The sequence below is a fragment of the Miniopterus schreibersii genome, assembly GCF_964146895.1.
Source record: "Miniopterus schreibersii genome assembly, chromosome: 3".
NCBI lineage: Eukaryota > Metazoa > Chordata > Mammalia > Chiroptera > Miniopteridae > Miniopterus > Miniopterus schreibersii.
This window is the reverse complement of record NC_138103.1, coordinates 49,779,562-49,801,993: the sequence shown is the minus strand read 5'-3', so window position 1 is coordinate 49,801,993 and position 22,432 is coordinate 49,779,562.

Below are 22,432 nucleotides of genomic sequence, written 5' to 3'. Positions count from 1 at the left end.
ATTTATGTAATAGCTCAGATGTCTACTGGGTGCATCTTCAGCTTTGATCTTCTGTATGCTATATGCTAGAACACAGATCCACTATTATATTTCCAATTCAACAAACAAACCACAGGAAACTCAGGGTTCATTTTTTTTTAAATATAAGCTAATAAGAGAACAAAATTAAGCAAACCAAAGAGTCATATGATTTTAGATGGTAGTATCTGTAGAGTTGCAAATGCAGCTAGTAAATATAAGGAGGGGTAAATCTTTTTAGACAGAGTGATGCAGGTGAACCTCAGGAATTTCTGGACATTTGGTGCTTTTCTTTGACGTGTGGACTCCTGCAAAACCTCTCTGAAGCAACAAACTTAAGATCCTGGCTACTGAAGTGCATTGATCTGGGTCACACTCCTGGTAACTGTTTGCACACATTTATCACTGTAGTTGATATAGTTAACATTCAAGTTCCTTCTCCAAACTTGCCTGCAATTCTGTTCAGCAGACTTCATTCCACTCCCTCATTCTAATCTAATTGTTCTCCTTAGCCAAACTTATTCGAAAGGAAATTACTCCCTAGTTAATCTCTTCTGAGGTAAGTCTAGTTGGGCTCTATCGTATCTCCTCATGAAACTCACTATTAGGGACTCTAAGAGGGTCTATGCAGAGGAAGGAAATGAGTTCAGAAAAGTGCCAGAGGAAGGTTGAGGTCTAACAGAGTGGCCTTCAGCAAGGGCACCGTCACCTGGGTGCTTGAAGAAATGAGGAATCCAGCCTCCACCCGAGACCTTCTAAATTAAAATCTTCACTTGAACCAGTTCCTAGGAGACACCACTGCCTAGTAAACACTGAATGGCATAGGCACAAAATACAGAGATGTGCAGTCAGCCTTCTGCTAGAAAGCTATTGGAGTAAAATGAATATATAATAGTATGAAGATATTCTTTGTGTGAATATAGACAGAAACATATCAACATGAAAGATAATTAGGAATGTGAGGGTGGGAGGTTTTCATATATATGTGAAAAGGAAAGCAAATAGTAACCATTGGACAGAGATCATTGTAGTAAGTATATTTGAACTAATATAATATTATTAAATAAACAAGTTTAGGTATTTCTTATCTAATCAAATGAGTAGGTAGCTACAGAGCATTATGTACATATGTATGAATGTATGCAAGTATGTATGTATGCATAGAGTTAACAAGTTACTTTTATAACTATTTAAGAATTCACTGAAGATATTAAATCACTTGATCCACAAATGCATGTGTCTTAAGAATGATGGCATTCTCTTACATAACTATAGTACAATTATAAAAACCTGAAAAATTAATATTGATACAATGCCATTGTCTAATCCATGTTCCATATAGTTTTCACATAATGCTGCAAAATGTCTGTTTTAATAACTATTTTTCCCAGTCTAAAATCTCACCCAGTGTTATGCATTAAATGTAGTTGTCATCTTTCTTTAGTCTGTTTTATTTGGAATGGTCTCTTACCCTTTTTAAAATAACCTTAATAGTTTTAAAAGTACAGACTAATTATTGTATTGAATGTACCTCAGTTTGGGCTTAAGTAATATTTCCTCTTGTTTAGAGTCAGGTTGTCTGGCAGAAATTTGGAGAAGTGGTGTTGCCTCTTTGTCAGTACATAACACCAGGAAACATGTAGACTTATTGGCTTGTCCCAAGATTAGTGGGCCCCCCAATCTCATCACCATGAAGTTACTACTTTTCCCTTTGTGATTACATGGGACTGGTAGGAGATACTTTACAACTGTGTACACACCCTGTTCATCATTAAATATTCACCCACTAATTACAGCGTCAAGATTATTCTTGCTTTAATTAATTATTGTATTGACAGTTGCCAAGCAGTGACTTTTCTATATTTGACAAGATGTGGCTTTGTTCTAGAAAAGAGCTATTATTACATTTCATTTTGATATTCCTTCTCTTTCTCAGGTGCTACCAGGAGGCAGATTCTGCAATCAGAAAACACCATCATTACTATACTGTCATCGTAAGAGCTCAACCCTGACATGTGATGCTTTTTTTTAGCTTCTATCATTTAATTGTTCTGTAACTTTGGATAAGTGACTTACTTGCTAAGCTCCAGTCTTCCTTTCAAATTGGAAATTATGTTAACTCTATGGCGTTTTATGTGATCAAGTAGTGTCTATAAAATATTTAACATTAGCATACCTGCCGGGTAGAAAGCAGAATGTAAGGATGTTCATGTATATCCCGGAGGATTTTATTGATGGCTCCTAACGTAGGAAGATAACTAAGACAGCCAGATTCTAGGGGGTAATTAGAGTCCCATACTTTTCTCAAAAAGATCCATGTCTTTATAAGATGAAATTGTGAATTTTGACCACTATAATAGCAAAACCCAACACATTAGGCAGGAATCATGTACACATAAAACTCCCAATGTCACCTACTGACTCAAGCACATAATAGCTTTGTGACATTGGCCTACTTACCCTCCCTCTCTAGGTGTCAGTTGTCTCATATAAAATTTGCGTGTGAATTGTTAGCATGCACTTGCCATGTTGTGACTACACAATAAATACGATTGTTGCTAATATCTGTAATACAGCTAAAGATTCTTTTCCTAAAATCAGTCTCTTTGACAAAAAAATTTAAGAAGTTTTTGTGTTTCATTCTCAAGTGTGATTTTATTTCATATTGAGTTTGGCACTTTTCTTAGTAAAACAAATGTGATTTCATAATCATAAAATAAATAGTATTTTAGGCATATGCTTTTGCTCCCAACTTCTACTTTTTAGTAACACCTTTATTGCACTTTTTGCAGATTGTTTTCAAAGGTGACATTCTCTTTAGCCTACGAAGCTACCAACATTTTTGTATGCATCCAGAAGAACTTCTGATGTTTTCACTTAACTTACAATACATGTTGTTATCAATAATAAGATTAAATCTACAAGTGATAGCTTCCTGAATTGATATAAAACATGCTATAAATCATATTTGCAGCAATTTGGGGCATAAGTGAACTTTTTAATAGCTCTTTCCTTTTTTCATATAACAGAGAGACAAGGTTATCTCAGACATGGAATTGAAAGCAAATGCAAAGCTTAAAATTGATGGAAATATTTCAAACCATTTCCTGAGGAAAGGTCTAAATCCAACTAAGAAACTTACACATTGCCATTTTAAAACTAAGTAGTAAATATAAAAAGCAATTTGTAAAAAAAAAAAAAAGTCGCTTGAGTAATTTAAAAGCAAAGATTTGTGTTCGTGCAGAAAATTAAATATTTTGCTTACTATTCTTACCATGCACTATAAAACCTGATGATTTTCTACTCGAAATTTATGGAATTTCTAACCATCAGATAAACCCAACATACAATAATTTACTTTAATACTTTGTGTTTTCTATGAATTATTATCACTACTCAGTTTGTTCTGCGAACAAGCAATAATATGAAAAATATCCAAGTGTGTTATAATCATTTATTATTGAAATAGAAATGTCATCCTCAGCAAACTTCTGGAATAGCTCTACTCAAGAGTTCAGTTCATCCTGATAAGAGATCCATAGATCAGATAGCAAAGATTTCTGCTTAAAACTTAGCTTGGCATAATATGATATAACTTATATGTGGTATCTAAAGAACAAAATAAACAAAAAGAAGATAGAAACAGACTTATAGATACAGAGAACAAACTGGAGACCAGAGGGGAGGGGTGTTAGGGGACAGGGCAAAAATTAAAAGGTGATGAGATTAACAAGTACTAATTGGTGGTTACAAAATAGTCACGGGATGTAGGGTAAAGTGCAGGGAATACAGTCAATAATATTATAACAACCATGTATAGTGCCACGTGGGCACTTGAATTATCGAAGGGAATACTTTGTAACCTATACAAATGTCTATCTGCTGTGCTGTACACCTGAAACTAATACAAAAATGTGTTGAATGTAAACTGTAATTGAGGAATAAAATTATTAGCAAATAACATGCCATAGTTTGGCATAGATCTCTTTAACAAAGTAAAAAAGTACATACATACACCCCCCACACACATTGTTTTCTAATAAAGGCACATGTTTTTCTTGCTTAATATCAGTTATTATGAATGATTTCATTTCCTTATATGTTAATTACTGGTCATAATTCTCATTAGAATATAAATTCTAAGATGGTAAAAATCTCATCTACTGTATTCACTGATGCTTTCACCCACCTAGCACAGTGTTGGGCACATTTTTAGCATTCATAATTTTTTCAATGAATTTATTAAAGTAAAATCAAACTGTTTGTGAAAAATATTGTAGACTAACTCTCCTATACCATGCAAAAGTAGCTTTAGTTCAGTAGCTCATAGGTCTAATTCAAAATTACTTAGGTCATTTATTTTTCTGTTTTTAAATAGCCATAAATTCGGGGGCGAAGGAGTGCTTCCTTGAGACCTACATGGTGCTGCATTTTCATGGTCCCACCTGCCATCACTCTTGTTATTGGCGAAGAAGAATAAAGGCTGAAATAAAATAATATTGAACAGAACTTAACTGTAATAAGGTCTATTGTATCCATAACTGAACCACCCATGACTTCTCAGCTACACCTCCACTATTTTAAAATTTTGATAACATTAAATTCAGTTAAAATAATTTCAGAATTCATTAAAGCATCCCTTTATTTAATCATTCATTCTTTCTTTCTCTCTTGGCTGAATCAGTGCTGAGAGAGGCACTTCCTAATCATTTGGCAGTATTCTCCAGTTCTCAAAAATCTAGCCTGTAATTACACTTTCTAGTGCGCCTGAATGTTTGTATCAACAGCTATCCACACATAAACTTATGAATTACTTTGACTCCATCTCTATTCTCTTTTTCAAATTTCCTTATACTCTGTCAATGTCCTTCATTTTATTTTTTTGCTACCTCACATCCCTTCTTTACATTATGATTAGGAAAAAATGGACCATTCACCATGAGTTGAAGTGGAACTCCCCTGACCACCTGCTTCTGGTAGTTGAAACTCAACTATTCATTCTGCAGAGGAAGAGTTGCCCAACTTAGTCCCTGGCCTGCTCCTTTAGGAAGCTGAGCTGGCTGAAGTCACAGAGCCAACTTTCAGGTTTATGCTAACAGTGGACTTCAGTCTGAACATTAAATCAAAGGTTTACATTCAAACTATATTTTAACATATATCTAAAAATGGAGATAGTAAATTAGTAAGTTATTTTCTATACTTCAGAGGATTGATCAGAAATTCTATAATTGGTACTCAATATTTTATTTAGATACAGAATTGTTTGATTATTTCAAAAAGCAAAAAATATGAGTCAAATGATGGTGGCATCTACTTAAATACTATGTCTTAGCTTTATGTTCTCCCAGGTAATAAAATTCCTAGTCGTAAACACTTTTTTGTATTTATAGGAAATGATAGATGTTAACTAACCTTACTGTGGTAATCCATTCACAATATATGAAATTGAAATCATTATGCTGTACACCTTAAATTTATACAGTGCTCAATGTTAATTATATCTTAATAAAACTGGGAGAGGGGTGGAAATCCCAGTAGTTAAGCAGATACCTAGAATAAAGGGTGCTTCCAAACAACTTGGAGCTTCATGTATCTGAGCCCTCACAAACAGAATGCTCAGTCTCCACTTGAGCTGGTACCACTTATAGCCAACACTGCTGACCCTTTCATCAGCCTATAGTGAGATTTCTAGTCCCTCAGAATCCAGACCCTTACTTGGTGCACAGCAGCAAGCATAAAGTTCTGTCCATACCTGGAGACTTTCCTGTTCCTTCCCAACTTTGACTAAACAGCCAGCCTCCCCACCCCACCCCCCCCCACACACACACACAATGCCCTAATAGTAGTGTACCTGCATGCTCGGTGAAACAGGATGAGGCCCAGGACAGCTAGTGGTAGCAGTTTATGGGGAACTCCCTGAATCCACACTGGGGAACAGGCTGAAGGGACAGAGGGATCAAGGACAACTGTCTCTTATATATATTTTAATCCTCACCTGAGTATATTTTTTCCATTGATTTGCAGAGAAAGAGAGAGAGAGAAGCATATATGTGAGAGAGACACATTAATTGGTTGCTTCCCGCACATGCCCCGACAGAGGCTGGGGATAGAGTCTGCAACCCAGGTATATGCCCTTGACTGGAATCGAACCCGGGACCCTTCAGTCTGAGGACCAATGTTCTAACCACTGAGCAAACAGGCTAGGGTGTGTCTCGTATCTTGATGGCTCATTTCTACTTCAACACTTTGATTTACCTGCCTTACATAAGTTACTCAATAGTTTTATATTTTAGAACCTTACTTCTGATCATAACAGGTTTATTGTATGGCTTGTATGTCAAGTGGGAATAGTTAACAATTATCCCGTGTTATCATCTAACTTTCAGTTATTTCTCTAACATCTTACTAGAAAATTTAATAAAGTAGTCAGTAGTCCCCCCTTATCCATGTTTTCACTTTCTGAGGTTTTAGTTACCTCCGGTCAACCAAGGACCAAAAATATTAAATGGAAAATTGCAGAAATAAACAATTCATAACTTTTAAATTGTGCTGTTCTGAGTAGCATGATGAATTATCAGGCTGTCCTATGCTGCCCCCATGGAACATGAATCATTCCTTTGTCCAGTGTCTCCACACTGTATATACTCTTCGTCCATTAGTCACTTAGTAGCTATCTCAGTTATGAAATCGACTGTCATGGTATCACATTGCTTGTGTTCAAGCAACCCTTATTTTATTTAATAATGGCCCCAAAGTACAAGAGTAATACTTAAGTGAAAAGGTCAAAGTTATTGATTTAATAAGGAAAGACAAATACTGAGGTTGCTAAGATCTACAATAAGAACAAATCTTTTGTCTTTGAAATTATGAAGAAAAAAAGAATTTGTGCTAGTTTTGCTATCACACCTCAAACAGCAAAAGTTATGGCCAGAGTGCCTGATAAGTTCTTTGTTAAGATGGAGAAGGCATTAAGCTTTATCAGAAGTATGTATGTATAGGGAAAAAATAGCATATGTAAAGTTTGGTACTATTCATAATTTCAGGCATCCACTGGGAATCTTGGAAGTATTTCCTGAGGATAAAGGAGGGATTACTGTAATTACACTTTGTGATCAAATTAAACACCTTATACTGAAGGAAACAAGGGGGAAAGTGTTCTATCATTCATTTAGAAAACAAGATTGAAATAGCAATTAGGGTATGGTTTATCCCATTAAAATTTGGAATTCAGATATTAAATATTTAACATAACAATGTCCCAAATATGGGATGGAACATACTAAATTAATTATTCATTGCTTTTCTGAAATCCACATTTGACTGGGTGGCCTACATTTTATCCGGCAATTTTAAATTAGTATAAAGATTGGAGAGAAATTGACATGACCATATCCTACAGAAATATTACACTTATACTGAGGAATACAGGAAATCTAACCTACACGTTCAAAAATGTATTTTCCCAAGCAGAAATAGAAGTTCTATGCACTTATTCTGACATTTGAAATCTTGATGTTTTGACTTCTTAAATGTTAAAAGTGCCTTGAGAAAATATCACTGAAAAGTTATCACTAACCAGATCTGTATTGTGATGATGATTCAGTAAGGCATAGAGTTTGTTAGTGTATTTTGTTGATTTCCGGTTTTGTATTTTATGTTTATAGATAATATAAAATATATTTATAAATAATTTTGATACGTTTGGGTTACTAATAAAAATGTACTTGGGTTGCTAATGAAAATCCAGTAGACTGAAAAACATGTAGCAAAGAAAAGGATTATAATCCTTGCGGTTTATGATGGTTATCATAAATATCTTACTACCAAAAGCTTATATAAGAATGCTCCCTCCCCAGAGATAGTGCACCTGGTAGTCAGACTCAACCATGCTGGATTACAACCCTACCACATCCACAAGTGACACACTCAAGGGGCACACTTAGTGAACACCAAAGCTCCACTGAAGTAAATCCTGCTCCATAGGGGTGTCTCCAGCACAGCAGCTCTTTGGCTGTAGTTGCAGCTGGTCCTCACAGCTGATTAGTCGGGGGGTCAATTCCTCCCAGGGGTGCCAACAGCAACCAAGGCCCAACTACAACAGGACAGTGCACACAGCCCACACAGGGAAGCACCTAGAAGACCCAGCTCAGGTGACTGGGGAGGCTGAGCCACTGGGCCCTACAGGACACCTACTACACAAAACCACTGTACAAATTCCAGGAGACACAGCAGCTCTACCTAATACATAGAAACAAACACCTGGAAGCAGCCAAAATGTGGAGGCAAAGAAACATGTCACAAAGGAAAGAACAGAAGAAATCTCTAGAAAAGGAACTAAATGAAATAGATCCAAGCAAGCTAACAGATACAGAGCTCAGAATTTTGTTTATTAGGATATTTAAGCAGACTATTAGGAAAATAACTGAGAAAATCGATAACATAATAAAGTACCAATTTGAAATGAAGGCTACACAAACTGAAATGAAAAATAATTTACATGGAATCAACAGTAGAGTAGAGGACGCTGAGAATCAGATCAGCAATTTGGAACATGAGGAAGCAAAAAACACCCAACCAGAAGAGCAAAAAGAAAAAAGAACCCAGAAATAAGAAAATAGTATAAGGAGCCTCTGGGACAACTTCAAGAGGCCCAACATTCATATTATTGGGGTGCCAGAAGGGGAAGAAGAGAGCAAGGAATTGAAAACCTACTTGAAAAAATAATTACAGAAAACTTCCTCTACCTGGGGAAAGAAATAGACTCAGAAGTCCAGGAAACACAGAGGGTCCCAAACAAGAAGAACCCAAAGAGGCCCACAGCAAGACACATCATCATTAAAATGCCAAAGGTTAAAGCCAGAGAATCTTAATAGCAGCAAGAGAAAAGCAGTTAGTTACCTACAAGGGAGCACCCATATGACTGTCAGCTGATTTCTCAACAGAAACTTTGCAGGCCAGAAGAGAGTGTCAAGAAATATTCAAAGTGATGAAAAACGTGGAACTACAACCAAGATTGCCTACCCAGCAAAGCTATCATTTAGAACTGAAGGTCAGATAAAGAGCTTCACAGATAAGAAAAAGCTAAAGGAGTTCATCACCACCAGACCAGCACTACAGGAAAAGTTGAAGGGTCTTCTCTAAGAAGAAGCTAATGAACAAAAGAATCTGACGAACTAAATAGATACAGAGACATTGACGCATGCAACAGACGATCATATTTCAGGGGAAAGAGGGAAGGGGGGTGGAGGGTGGGAAGAGATTAACCAAAGAAGTTATATGCATATAAGCATAACCCATGGACACAGACAATAATGGGGTGAAGGCCTGGGGAGGGGGTGGGAGTGAAGTGGAGTGGGTCAATTGGGGAGAAAAATGGGACACCTGTAATACTCTCAACAAGATAAACAAAAAATAAAAAGCAAAACCGTGAGTAGCATTTTGCATACTGAATATAACTCTTACAGTAACTCTTAGTCAGCAAAAGCAATTACCTACACAGAATACTCACCACCACCACAACCACCACTTCCACTGCCAGTATCACTGGGCATTTCTTGAGGTCATGTGTGCTCCTGAAGTTCAGGTCTCATTCATCGTCAAAGCCTGTACTGCCCAGCACTCTGCCTCTGACTGCTCTTTGCTCACTGTATCATGTAAATAGTTAATTTATTAAATTCAAATTAATTATACTAAACCCTGACCAAAGCATACCAGGTGATACTGTTTAGAAAGGGCAAAAGAAAAACCAAACCACAGATCACAGATATAACTGTATGTTCTTAGATTCTCAGTAACTCCAGAATGAAGTATCATATATATGCTTATCATATGTGTCTGTTATGCATTTTTATCAGAAAGAAATAGAAAATGGCAAATAAAGGCATAATTTATGATTTCACGATATAGTAGTCTGTCTTCATGATGTGATTTAAAAAGTCAAGATTTAGAATTAGCATTTAGCCATTAAACACACTCCTTTATAAATTCCTCCTGCATTAAAAAATTATCTTTATGTATTATTTATACTTAAAAACAGATCTTTACTATCATCTCAATAGGGAAAAAACTGTTTTTTAAACCAGATATTTAATTTAAACTATAATATTTCATACTTTTACAAGGAAGTCCATCTTTTTTATATCTTTGTTTCCATTGAGTATGATAACAGAATATGTTGCTAGAATATTAGAAAGATCTATTCTTCATATCTCTTGTTTATGGCAATTACAATGAATTATTTTCCACAATAGTTCTGATCATTATAGTGTTCAAATTTATGAGTTGAGAAAGTCTCTTCAAAGAAGATTTATCAGCCTGAAGTGCTCATGTGAAACATTATGTTTGGAATTTTGATATGTCTAAAATGTGGATTCATTATTTTTTATGAAAGGCAAAGTACTGTTCAAGGCTCTGGTGTACTTAACCCAATAAGGACTTCACATTTCAGCTTGACAAGGCAAACAAATCTTTTAATGTAAAGTTCAGAACCTTTATATGAGATCCTTTGAGAGCGAAATGAAATACCAAGTCTTCAGAGCACATTTCTTTAGTATTAGCTGAGGTATCAAAGGCAATGACCACAGTGTAAATACTGACTGCACTCAACCACTTAATTATGTGAATGCAAGCAAGGTTGCCACCTTGCTAAACCATCAGACATGACTGAAATTACAAGGGCAAATCTGGTTAAGTTACAATTCATATTTAAGTATTGTAAAAAATTAAAGTGGTTTATTTAGCTTCTTACACATTAGAGTGTGTGTGTAAATCTGTGCAATTGAAAAGACAGAAAACGCCAATGTGCACAACTGAAAGCAGAATTTCTGTAGCAAAAGACCACTGATGGGAGAGTCTCCTATCCCCCAGGTGGGTTAGGCAGGAAAAGGTATTGATTTTCTATTGTTGTCATAACAAATTAAAGCAAAGAGTGGCTTAAACAATGCAAATTTATTAAGTCTGACATGGGTCTCATAGAGCAAAAGTCAAGGTGTTGGCAGAACTCAGGAGGTCCTAGGGGAAGATCCATTTCCTGCTCCTTTAGGTGAGGGCCTTCTCTTCTAGAAGCTGCCCATATTTTTTGGTTTATGGTTACCTTTTATACCTTCAAAGGCAGCAATAGCAGATCAAGTCTCTCTAATGCTTCAGATTCCACATTCCATTCTTCTTTTTCCCTCTCATGTCTGTAGCCTAATGAGGAAAGGTGCTGTGCTTTAAGGACTTGAATAATAAAACTGGCACCACATAGATAATGCAGAATAATCTCCCCATCTCAGGGTCACCCTTAATCACACTTGAGAAGTCCCTTTTGCCATGGAAGGTAACATATTCAGAAGCTCTGGGGTTTAGGGCATAGAAGTCTTAGTGAGACAGAAATTATTCTCCTGACCACAACCATCAAAGAAATAAACACTTGAGAGGCTGTCTCAACATTTATATATATAGTTGTATAAAATAAACAACTTTCAGAACAAGCAAGTTTAGTATGTTTATCCTATGAAAGTAGATTTGGGGATCCTATAAAATGTCATAAATTTGGCACAGGCAATGATACCTATCAGTGGTAATTAAAAAGAAAAAAAATTATATTAGATTGTGAATAGCGCAAATTGTAAAAGGTGGTCTAAGTAAAATACTCCAACAGCAATTGTACAAAAAAGTCTCTAATTGTCACCTTTAGGAATATCACAATAGTACTCGGTAAAGCCTGTTGAACATCAGTGTATTAGTAATCTAAGAATCATGTATCTGTGAGCTGAACTCTGTTCTCTAGCATTTTCACCAAGTGCACATTGGGTTCTTTCCACGCACACTTGGACTGGCAACTAATTGTTATACATAGGTTTCAGGGTCAGCATCAAACTTCCCAGGGAGGCTGTACATTTAGAGGGCATGAACTATGACATATATGCATTTTGTACGCCTTTTTCACAATCTCCCACTCACAGCCTGACACAATGATCACCACACACTATGCAATAAATATATTGATTTTGCTTTCTCCAATACTGAGGTACATGTATACACTGAATTTCTGTTATATGTTACTCCTGCCCATTAGGCATTATAAAGAAATTTATTTTGGAAGTTATTAAGAAAAATTTCCCCCAGCAATGAAGCTCCATATCCTTGGTATGCATGGATCACCCACACTGTTAGCTGAGTTAGAAACTTGAGAGCTTTGACATGTTTATACATGCCTGGTGAATATAATTACCACGTCTGAAGCACCTATTTTTGAAACATCTTGGCATCTAGCAGAGAGTAGGTGTGAAATTTAAATAACATATTGGTATCCCTAGGTACATATTTCACCTAAAACTATTAACAGCAGGGTATGAGTGTGAACAGATTTGATTATACAATCATCCTGTTACTGGGGAAATTTGGCAAAAAAGTTTGACATCCATTCAAAAGATAGCTTTAATGCATTCTATTTTCCTTATATTTTCTACCTTCTTCACTGCATGATTGAAATAAACCTGTTAAGTGTCTTATTTGGATAGTAAAACGTAAAAATCTCTTCTTGTTTAAAGAGAGAACAAGACTAGAAAGCCATGAAGGTTATTCACAGTTGCCAAGCTGATAAATGAGACTAAAGAGAAAATAGATCCCAAGTATAAGAATCAGTTGAGGATTTCTACAAAGACATTTACTATAATTATAACATCATTCTTGATAGATTGACTCTTTAATTCTCATCTATAACCTATCTAGTGTTTTCCCCAAAGACAAAACTGCTAATTGATTTGTACAATTTGCTTAGAAAATCAATTGTTATATCACAGATTTATTTGGACATCTCTTTTACACATGTAAATATGTTATTTAAAGAATACATTTGGCCCTGTCTGGACCAAAGGGTAGCAGGTTCGATTCCTGGTCGGGGCCCACACCCCGGTTGCCGGTCAGGGTGTGTGCATGAGGCAACCAATTCATGATTCTCTCTCACATCAATGTCTCTCTCTCTCTTTCCCTCTCCCTTCATCTATTTCTAGAATCAATGAAAAACATATCGAGGGAAGATTGAAAAGAAAAAAGAATATATTGTAGCAATGATACTTTTATATTCACCAATAGTTTTTATACTATTTTAACCATTTCACAATAAACCTTCATGCATATTTCCCTACTACTTTTTATAAATCAAAAAGGATGCTCTTTTCTTTCAATAACTAATGCAAAGTATCACAATTAACATTTTTGATGTCCGTGAATTATTAAGCTCTCCGTACCATCAAAATATCACACTTGTTAATATCACCACCAAAGAGATTTGTTATTACTATGTCAGAAAAGTTATTACTATGGGGAAGCTGTCAAACTCAGGGTGGCAGATTCAAGTTTTCCAAAATTCTAGTTTTCCCTTGAGAGATTTTTTTTTCCCTTTGGCTACAATACTGCCAGTAATTTTCCCTTTCAGTGACAGTCTGACTTTGTTCATTTTCAAGGAAATCATGTACTGATGTATGAATAGCTATAGTGTATCTGTCAGCTGTTCCTTTAGATAAATACAGTATATCACAAAATAAATGGCTACTTCCTATTGCGACTCCAACAATCTCACTAGTGTTTTTCTTAGACATGTCATCATACTTTGGTTTGCAGCACAAGTTTTAAGAACATAGATATTCTTAATATATATTTAATACTTAAGGAAATATTTATATTTACTAAAATATTTTTTAAATGCCCATTCAAAGGTACAGATTTAATGGAATTAGTAATGTTTACTGCTTCAGTAAGATATTCTTAAATGAAATTGGCGTGTTCTTAACTGTGTGTGTGGTGGTGGGTGATACAAATATGAGTACAGCTGAGGGCTGGTGCCTTCATTTATGTCGAGGAGCCAAGCAATTTATCTACTACTATTTTTGTGACATCATTCTAAATATCTACATAAAAACAAACAAACAAATGATATTATAGTATTAACATGAAAATAGTTTTTACCTCGTAGACCATTTGAAAGACTGTTAGGTCTCCCAGGGGACCATGGACACTGTATTGAGCCCTGCTGGTAGTGTAAAGGCTGATCTTATATAATTTGTGCATGTGTGTATTTAAGTTTATTCAATGTTGTAGCCTACAAATAAAGATCTTTTTTCTAATGTTCAAGAAGCATTTACTTAAATTGATTCTGAATTAGTATATAAAGAAAATCTCAAAAAAAAGCCTAAAAGCCAAAGTAATACAAGAGCACATGTTCTGAATGGGATACAGTTAACAAGACTTAAAAAAGAAAAAATCAACCTCAAATAACCCACAATGTTGAAAATATGATAAAAAGTGCTAAGTAACATACCAATGAATTCCATCTAAAGTGATTATACTATTTCGAAATTAATAACTATATATGTATTTTTTCTTAGTATTTAATATGCGGTATCTTATGGTATTTTTTTGCTTTTAAACTTAACATATAATCTATAGGCATTACCTAAATATATCTATATAAAATCAAAAGGAGATTGAAGGAAATGGAGGAAAAAGTTCATGCTCCAGGGTAGGGAACCCCAATATTATAAATATGATAGTTCACCTATAAAATTGTCTCAGTTTTGGACTTGACAAAATTTACATTAATACATCTTGGGATCATAAAGGAAATGTCACCAAGAATTCTTTGGAGAAAGGTAAAGAGAGAGATGACTTTCTATAAAATATTGAGAAGCATCTTTAAATCTATTTTAATTAAAACATTTTACTGCCCTAGGATCACATAGTTTTTCAATTTCAGAATTGAAATGACACATATACTAATTTTTACTACAATGTGACATTTCAAATTGAATTTACATAAAATATTTCATTGTCAAATGAGGATTAAACAAATTAGAAATTTTACCCACTACAAAATTTCACTAATAATTTCAGGGATACAAGGAACACAGATGTCTCTCAGTGCAGTAAGCAGATTATTTTACAGAGCAATGTATGTTCCTATCATAAAACATGTCCATTTTACATATCAGAGAGTTATAAATACAATATTCTCCAAGGAGCCATGCCTCATAAATCCACAGAGTATAGGTTTATTTACCATAAGCAACTGTATACCTGGAACACCCTTGAGGTGCATTCCATAGATTAGGACTCCTGCCCTAGAATGTATTATTTGTCCGTTTACCAGGATGTCAGTTCTTATGGTGGAAGTATCTCCCCTAACACCTTAATCAGAAAAGAAATGGATCACAGGCTAACTGCTTTAAATCCTTGCTCAAAAACTTTCCATGTGGTCTCTATATTAGCTAATTTTAGTTTTTTCACAGTATGGTAATCTATAGAAAATAATACTTCTTACATAATAGTCGCAGGGTTCAAGAGTGAGTATTTTAGAGCACAAGGCAGAAACACCATGAAATTTTATGACCTATCCTCAAAAGCCGTATAGTGTCACTTCTGCTGTACTTTATTGGTTAAAACAGTATAAATAAATAAATTATTTATCTATTTTATTTTTTGTTTGTTCATAAAACCCCACCCAGTTACCAGAGGAGGGGACATAGAGAGACAATTGTTGTAGCCATCTTTGGGAAATGTAATCCCACCCAATATCCAAAATAAATCACAACCTTCCCACATAACTATATAAAACGGACACAGGCATAGAACAATCACTACAGATACCACATTAAAAATAAATATTATCCTTCCCATTTAGGAATTTCCAATATTAGTGATACATTTTTAGCCTGCTGGTAATAATTACCATTATTTTTAAAATCTGGAAATACCAATATACTGCAAAGATTGCTATGGCCACAGGGGACTTTTTGACTCTTGACTTCATTTGTTAAAACATTCTACCTGTAAGTATGAATAATCTATTAATTTGACTTATTGAAAGTTAACACAGCATTTGCAAAAATTTTAATACACCTTTTGCAAAGCACCATGTCCTGGTTTTAGGAGGAAGGAATCAGTCTGAAAGTAGGCTTAAAAGATGTTCAGAAATAACTTATTAGTCTTTAAGCAATAAATTAGTACCCACTAAGTTAAGTAGAGTAGGAGGCAGCACAATTTTTAAACCAGAGAAGTACAGGGTTTTCAAGAAACTGGAGTGATCAGATTTCAAAAGACAGGTGTAGAATCTATGACACTTAGATGAACTCTGCCCCAAACTTCCATCCCCACTCACTAGTGTTTTTATTGGGCAGCCAGGCAGATTGCAGTTGGCTCCTGAGGTTCTTTAAGACCTATAGGCATCTGGTATGGAATCAAAGTCCTATCAAGAACCAGCTGATTAGGTCCAGGTTAGAAAGAGAGAGAGAGAGAAGGAAAGAAAGAAAGAAAGAGAAAGAAAGGGAAAGAAAGAAAGAGAAAGGGAGGGAGGGAGGGAGGAAGGGAGGAAGGGAGGAAGGGAGGAAGAGGAAAGAAGAAGAAAGGGAAAAGAAACTCTCATCAATCAATTCAGAATGTGGTTTGTTTCGTTTTTTGAGCTATAAACCTTCAAATAGCACCAGAGACTCAACCAAGGAGCATTTTTAGAAGCTTGGGCATGAGGGCCAATTATCTATGTAGAAACCAAGGTCAGCTTCCTTTATTTTCACTAATGTGTGTCTGTGTGGGGAGGGGAGGGGGGGGGAAACCCTCTCTCCCCTCCACACACATCGCCACAACATCATCACGCGTTAGTAGGCATGATGGCATCTCGGAGAAATCCAAAAGAATCTCGTTCCAAAAGAATCAGGCTCCAAAAGATTCTCATCTAATAGATCCAATATACTTTTCTGAAAGCGATGTATTATGGTCTTAATCATAGTTCAGAGACAAAAGACAGATGCCTTTCTCTACCCTGACCTCACATGGAAGCTGAACAATCTATCCTTAAAATAGAAAAACAGTTTCTTGCCAAAGAGTAATCTTTTTGTTAAGCTGATTTAATATTAAAAGCAATGGCCAATATAAGCACTGTAATAAACATAAGTGGGGCAAACAGTGACTTCTAAATTATGTAGAGCAATAGATTAAGCAACTAAAAGCCTTCCCAACTGGTCTGCTGTTCTTCTAAATATTTCCATTTGTGTATCCCTGATGCTCTTGCCATTTTCTAACTGTGAAACAAAGTGCAAATTACTTAACTTCTTGTGCTCTAGTTTCTTCTTCTTAGTATAATGAAGATAAAAATAGTATCTTTTTCACTGTTTTATGGGAATTAAATTATTTCATAAAAATATTTAAAATGTTTCCAACACAAAGTGTGTGCTTAAGAGTATTAGACAAAATGGTTATTGTTAGTAGCAGTAATATGCTATATAATGCTGTTGAGAGGGTTCTCGTACATTTTATTTTATTATTTCCTAATAATGCTTTAATAGTCAGGGGTTGTTTTTTATGTTTTTGTTTACTTTATTCCATTTCTTCAAAATTCTCAGTCAATGCTCCATGGGCTTGATTAGCGTATGTGTTAGCATTAGTTGCTATAGTTGTGTTCTATTTCTTTTTTATAGCCTAATGCTGATTAGATCTAGTGTCTCCTATACTCTCTAATATTTTTAAAAATGAATCCATGTAATTGTCTTCTGAGGTATGAATTTTAATAGCTTGCCTTCTACACCTCCTAAAAATTGAATTTAAAAAATTTTAAATATGACAAATTCTATTATTTTAACACAATCATTTCTAAAATTAAGTGGGCATAGGAATAACCACTGCATTGTACATATTCTTTTCATGCCCTGACTACCAAACGTTTTCAGTATTGCCCAAAGTATTTTTAAATCCCTGGCTACTTATAACACTTGAACACTTATGGTAGGCCCTGAATATATGAAAGATGCAAAATAAATAATAAGCCTCCCTTTACTACCTCATGCTAGAGAGGAAAACAAGTTCTGACAAGAACTCAATATTCATTCATTTTCAAATAAAATCGAGTGAAAAATATTTCCTATTAAAAAACTGTAAAATACCATAATTGAAAGGAACCTCCAAGATGATCTATAAATTCAGAAACTTGAAGACAGATGGTAGTCTGAGATCTGAGATCTTAGGATAGCCTGCATTTTTCTGGGAAGAAAATTTATAAAAATGACTTGTGTCCTGAAATAGTTAACACACTTCCAGCTTCAATCAATGAGCAGTTTCAATCATGTACTTTAAATTGTGTGGAGCAAAAGTTTTGTAATTCTCAGACATCAGCAGCAGCAGCATGAAACATGTTTCGTAAGCAGCACTGCAAATATTATTCATCAGAAGCCATACATAGCCACGCAGACACACACACACGGATGAAATATGGAAGCATTAGCATTCCTAAATGAGCATGTGGGGAAATCACAGGAAATTTTGGAATGTTTAGGGCTCTGGAATCCTGTTATAGTCGGTATCCAGCTGTGCCACACTGGTGCCTGCTTTTCACAGTAAGATGTCATGCACAGCAGGAGAACTAGACAAAAAGGGCTTTAATAATCAGTAATGGCCCGAATTCAAAGACGTTATGTTCTGCAAACCTTGGAAACATTCATTGTTTCCACTGGGATTTTTGTTTATACTGTTTTTAAAAATATTTATTAGAAGACAACTGAGCTATTAATGACTATTTTCCAATCAGTAAGAAGGCACAGAGCAGTTATTTTACTTTATTTTTTAATCCTCACTGAAGCACATGCTTTTATTGATTTTAGAGAGAGAGAGGAAGGGAAAGGGAAAGAAACACCAATGTGAGAGTGAAACATTGATTGGTTGCCTCCCACACTTGCCCTGACTGTGGATGGAACTTGAAACCTGGTATATTCCCTCACCAGCAATGAACCCACAGCCTTCCTGTGTACAGAACAATGCTCCAACCTACTCGGCCACAAGAGCCAGGGTGTTTATTTATTTATTTATTTATTTATTTATTTATTTATTTAAGCACAGAGCATTTTAAATGAGCTTTAAGTGCCTAAACACTATTTGCAGCACCCACTGCGTATTAATACATGTGAATATAAGAGGTGATAGGCAGTTTGGCAGTTTAGGCTATACCTCCAAATATACTTCCTTATATTATTTTTCACTAATATGAAAGAACCTATGCAAAGAGATAGAAAAAAAGCTAATTTTTCGATATCTGTAAAATATGTTAGGAAACAAAATTTTTAATTGGATGCATTTCAGGTTATAGATAACAAATAGTATATAGCACTGCAGAAATTACAGAAACTACTACTACTATGAAACATATCAGTGTTTGCTTTTCAAATATAGTGCTAAAAGAAATTCAGCATATATGTAGATGTAGATGTTTGTGTATATATATATGAATATGTACCTATTATATACATAGATATCAGTATTAAATAAATTTCATAAATACTTAACACTTTTTAAAAAAGATACTTTTCCATGCTAAATTCTGAAATAACAATGTAGAAAACTGAACTAAAATTTTTAAAACTTTAGGCGTCAAGTAGGAAAGAAATAAAAAAACAGGATCAAAGTACTGAAAATGCATGTCTAATTTCATTACTTTAAGGGAGTAACAAAAAGACCACCTAGTTTTATGAAATCTGGAAGTTGGAAAGAACTTCAATCTCATTGAATTCAACTGAAAATCTACTTGATTCCTCCCTATAACATCTTATCAAAATGATGATCTAGTTTCTATTTAAGTAAGTCCCATCACAGAAATCTTACTAATTACACAATCAAAAAGCCAATAGAGACTGTTAGGTCTGGCCCCCCACATATCTTTATCTAACTTTCCAAGGAAATTATTCTTCACAGCAGAAAAGACAGCATGAGCTTGCCTTCTGAGGCTGAGTGCATTGCCCCAAGCATCCTTCCAAAAGCTCAAGTTTCTTTGAGAGCCTGAGGTTCATTTTAAGAAATCAAAGGCATTTTGCATTCTACTTCAAAATGGCTATTTGTGATAGTATGTTTACTATCACTCTCTATAAGAGTATGATTAGTCTCTCAATTTCTTAAACTCTAGTGAGTTGAAGAGCAACAAACATACCAGCTTACTTAGCTCAGTATCGCATCTTTCCTTGGTGTCATGGTGTTTTCAGCCTCATACAATAACATGCATGCAAAAGCGAAATATTTGTGTATGCATCAGTCTTTATATACTGTGAACCTGAGAAAGAAGACACCTAGTAAGAAGGGCTCCTGGTGGCTAACTAGGCTCAAATTAAAAAAAACAAACAAACACAAAAAAAACACAAAAAACAGAGCCTGTGGCCATTTCTACACAGGGGCTTCTCACACAAACTGCACTGCAGGGAGAAGCCTGCGCTGGCCTCCTGCCTGCATGTTTCTGCCGTCTGAGCAGCCCTTCGAGAGGAGCGCCGGATGTGAAGTGCAGCACAGGGAATATAGTCAACAGCACTGTAATAACTAGATTGGTGTCAGATGGGTACTAGATTTATCGGGGTGATCACTAATGACTGGGTTATACACCTGAAACTAATATAATATTGTACATCATCTGTAATTTTAAAAAGAAAAAGACATTCTGTGTTAAGAAAAAGAAGTAAAAAGATTTACAGTTTGTCATTGCATCGTATTTGAAACAAGCAATTTTTTATTCAGTTCATAAAACTCTAAAGAGCAATTATTCAAACCAAGCCAGAATAAAGCACATCTCATTCAAAACTTTTAAAATTGTGTATTCAGTTTTTAAAAAAATTAATTTAGCATTTTACTGCTCACAAGAATTCAAAAGAAGTTAAGACAAAACTCTTTAAAAATACTGGTAAAAATACCTGGTGGCAATGGACGTGCTGACCTGGAGGTAAGCTGCCTATCCTGCCAGTTTGCAATTCTCCCCCCACCAACCCTTTGCTCGTACACACACACAAATTTATTTTCTCATAAATGTCTTCATGAATTATTTTATCAAATACATTGAAAATTAACATATATTCACAGTCATTATCATTAACATGGTTACAAAAAGATATCTCAGCAGTATTCTTAATATTTATACTTTCATCCAATTCTTAGGAAAATATCTGGATTAACTTTGAACTTTCAACTGAATTTTAAAGTTTATCTTTTAAAATGCAGTTTAGTATTTTTGTACAATAAGAAATAATTTTTGGCTTGACTGCCCTTTTTATGACACAAAAAGATGTTTATCCTGCTATAGGGCTTCATCCACTACATGAGATGTTTGTCTCAAGGCAATTCTAGGACAGACCCTAAATAATGTTTCAAACAACTTTTTACTTGTTTATATGTTCCATTTTTTGCAATAGCTCCTAGCTAAGATCTCTCTGTTACTGGTAGCAGAAAAGTTATATTTTCTTTAAAAATGTACCAATTACTTTTTAAATGTAACTGCAAGAATTCCAGTGTCATGAGTGGGGTGTTCTCCTACTGATATCAAGAATTAGGCTAATTTATAGCTTCAAAAAACCCCCACATAATTTATTAATTAGTATCTGAATCAGCCCTATTCTTTTACAACCTGTTACTCTTCACTGCTCCTTTCACTGTGGGGAACCTCAGCATCCAGTCCATCTAAGGCCACCCTTAACCTTTACAAGTTATTCTAAAGTACCACTCAGTTCCCTTTACTTGCTCTTCCTCTACACCCCATTTTTAAAATATGAGGTGGCAGGTTTATGACCATGTTATCTGATATTATGCATATAACATGGTTTTATGAATTTAAGCATTTAATTATCTTTAAATGAATACTTAGGAAATGCCATGTGGAAGCTTTTAGATTACTTTTTAGCTCCATTGCCTGGGAAATACATGGTAACCCCTATATTAGAAGATGACTTGCATAGTAATTTCACTCTACAACACAGGACAAATTATTTGCAGTTAAGACTAAAGTCTTAGCGTTTCAAATATGTCTTTACAAAGCTTTGGGGGAAAAGTTAGTCATATACTGACCAAGCAGTATGCTTTGAATTTAAAATAAATATAGAATATAGGGGCTCTCTAACATAAATTTTCTCTAATTCTATTATTCCCATTTATTTTTAATTTTGTGTGTGAAAAATACATCTTTCCCTTTTAATCTAAGTTTTTAGCCATTTACATTCTTTTATTCAGTCTATCCATTTGATTTCATCATTATTACCAGAAACACGACACACATACATGCCTTGATGAGTTAAAGAAAATTGTATTGAGCTATCATATCAGCCTAGTGTGGTAATGACTTAATCGTGGAAGAAAGACACTCTTGCTTTCTTCTTTCCTGTAGAATTCTCAAGAAAATAGGTCTAGCTTCCTGGTAAAAATTATTTCAAGACAGTACCTATCATGGCTATTTCTAATAGCCAAGGTAAATATCACAGACTTATTTAATACTAAGTTATACAAAAATATCAATCCTAAATATTTTGCATATTTTTGTTAGATACCAGGTCCTTCCTCCCCTGGAGTGCCTCTCTCCACCCACAGAGAAAGGAATTGCTTCAGAATTACACTCAGAATTTTATTCCTGTAGTGATTACATCACACTCTG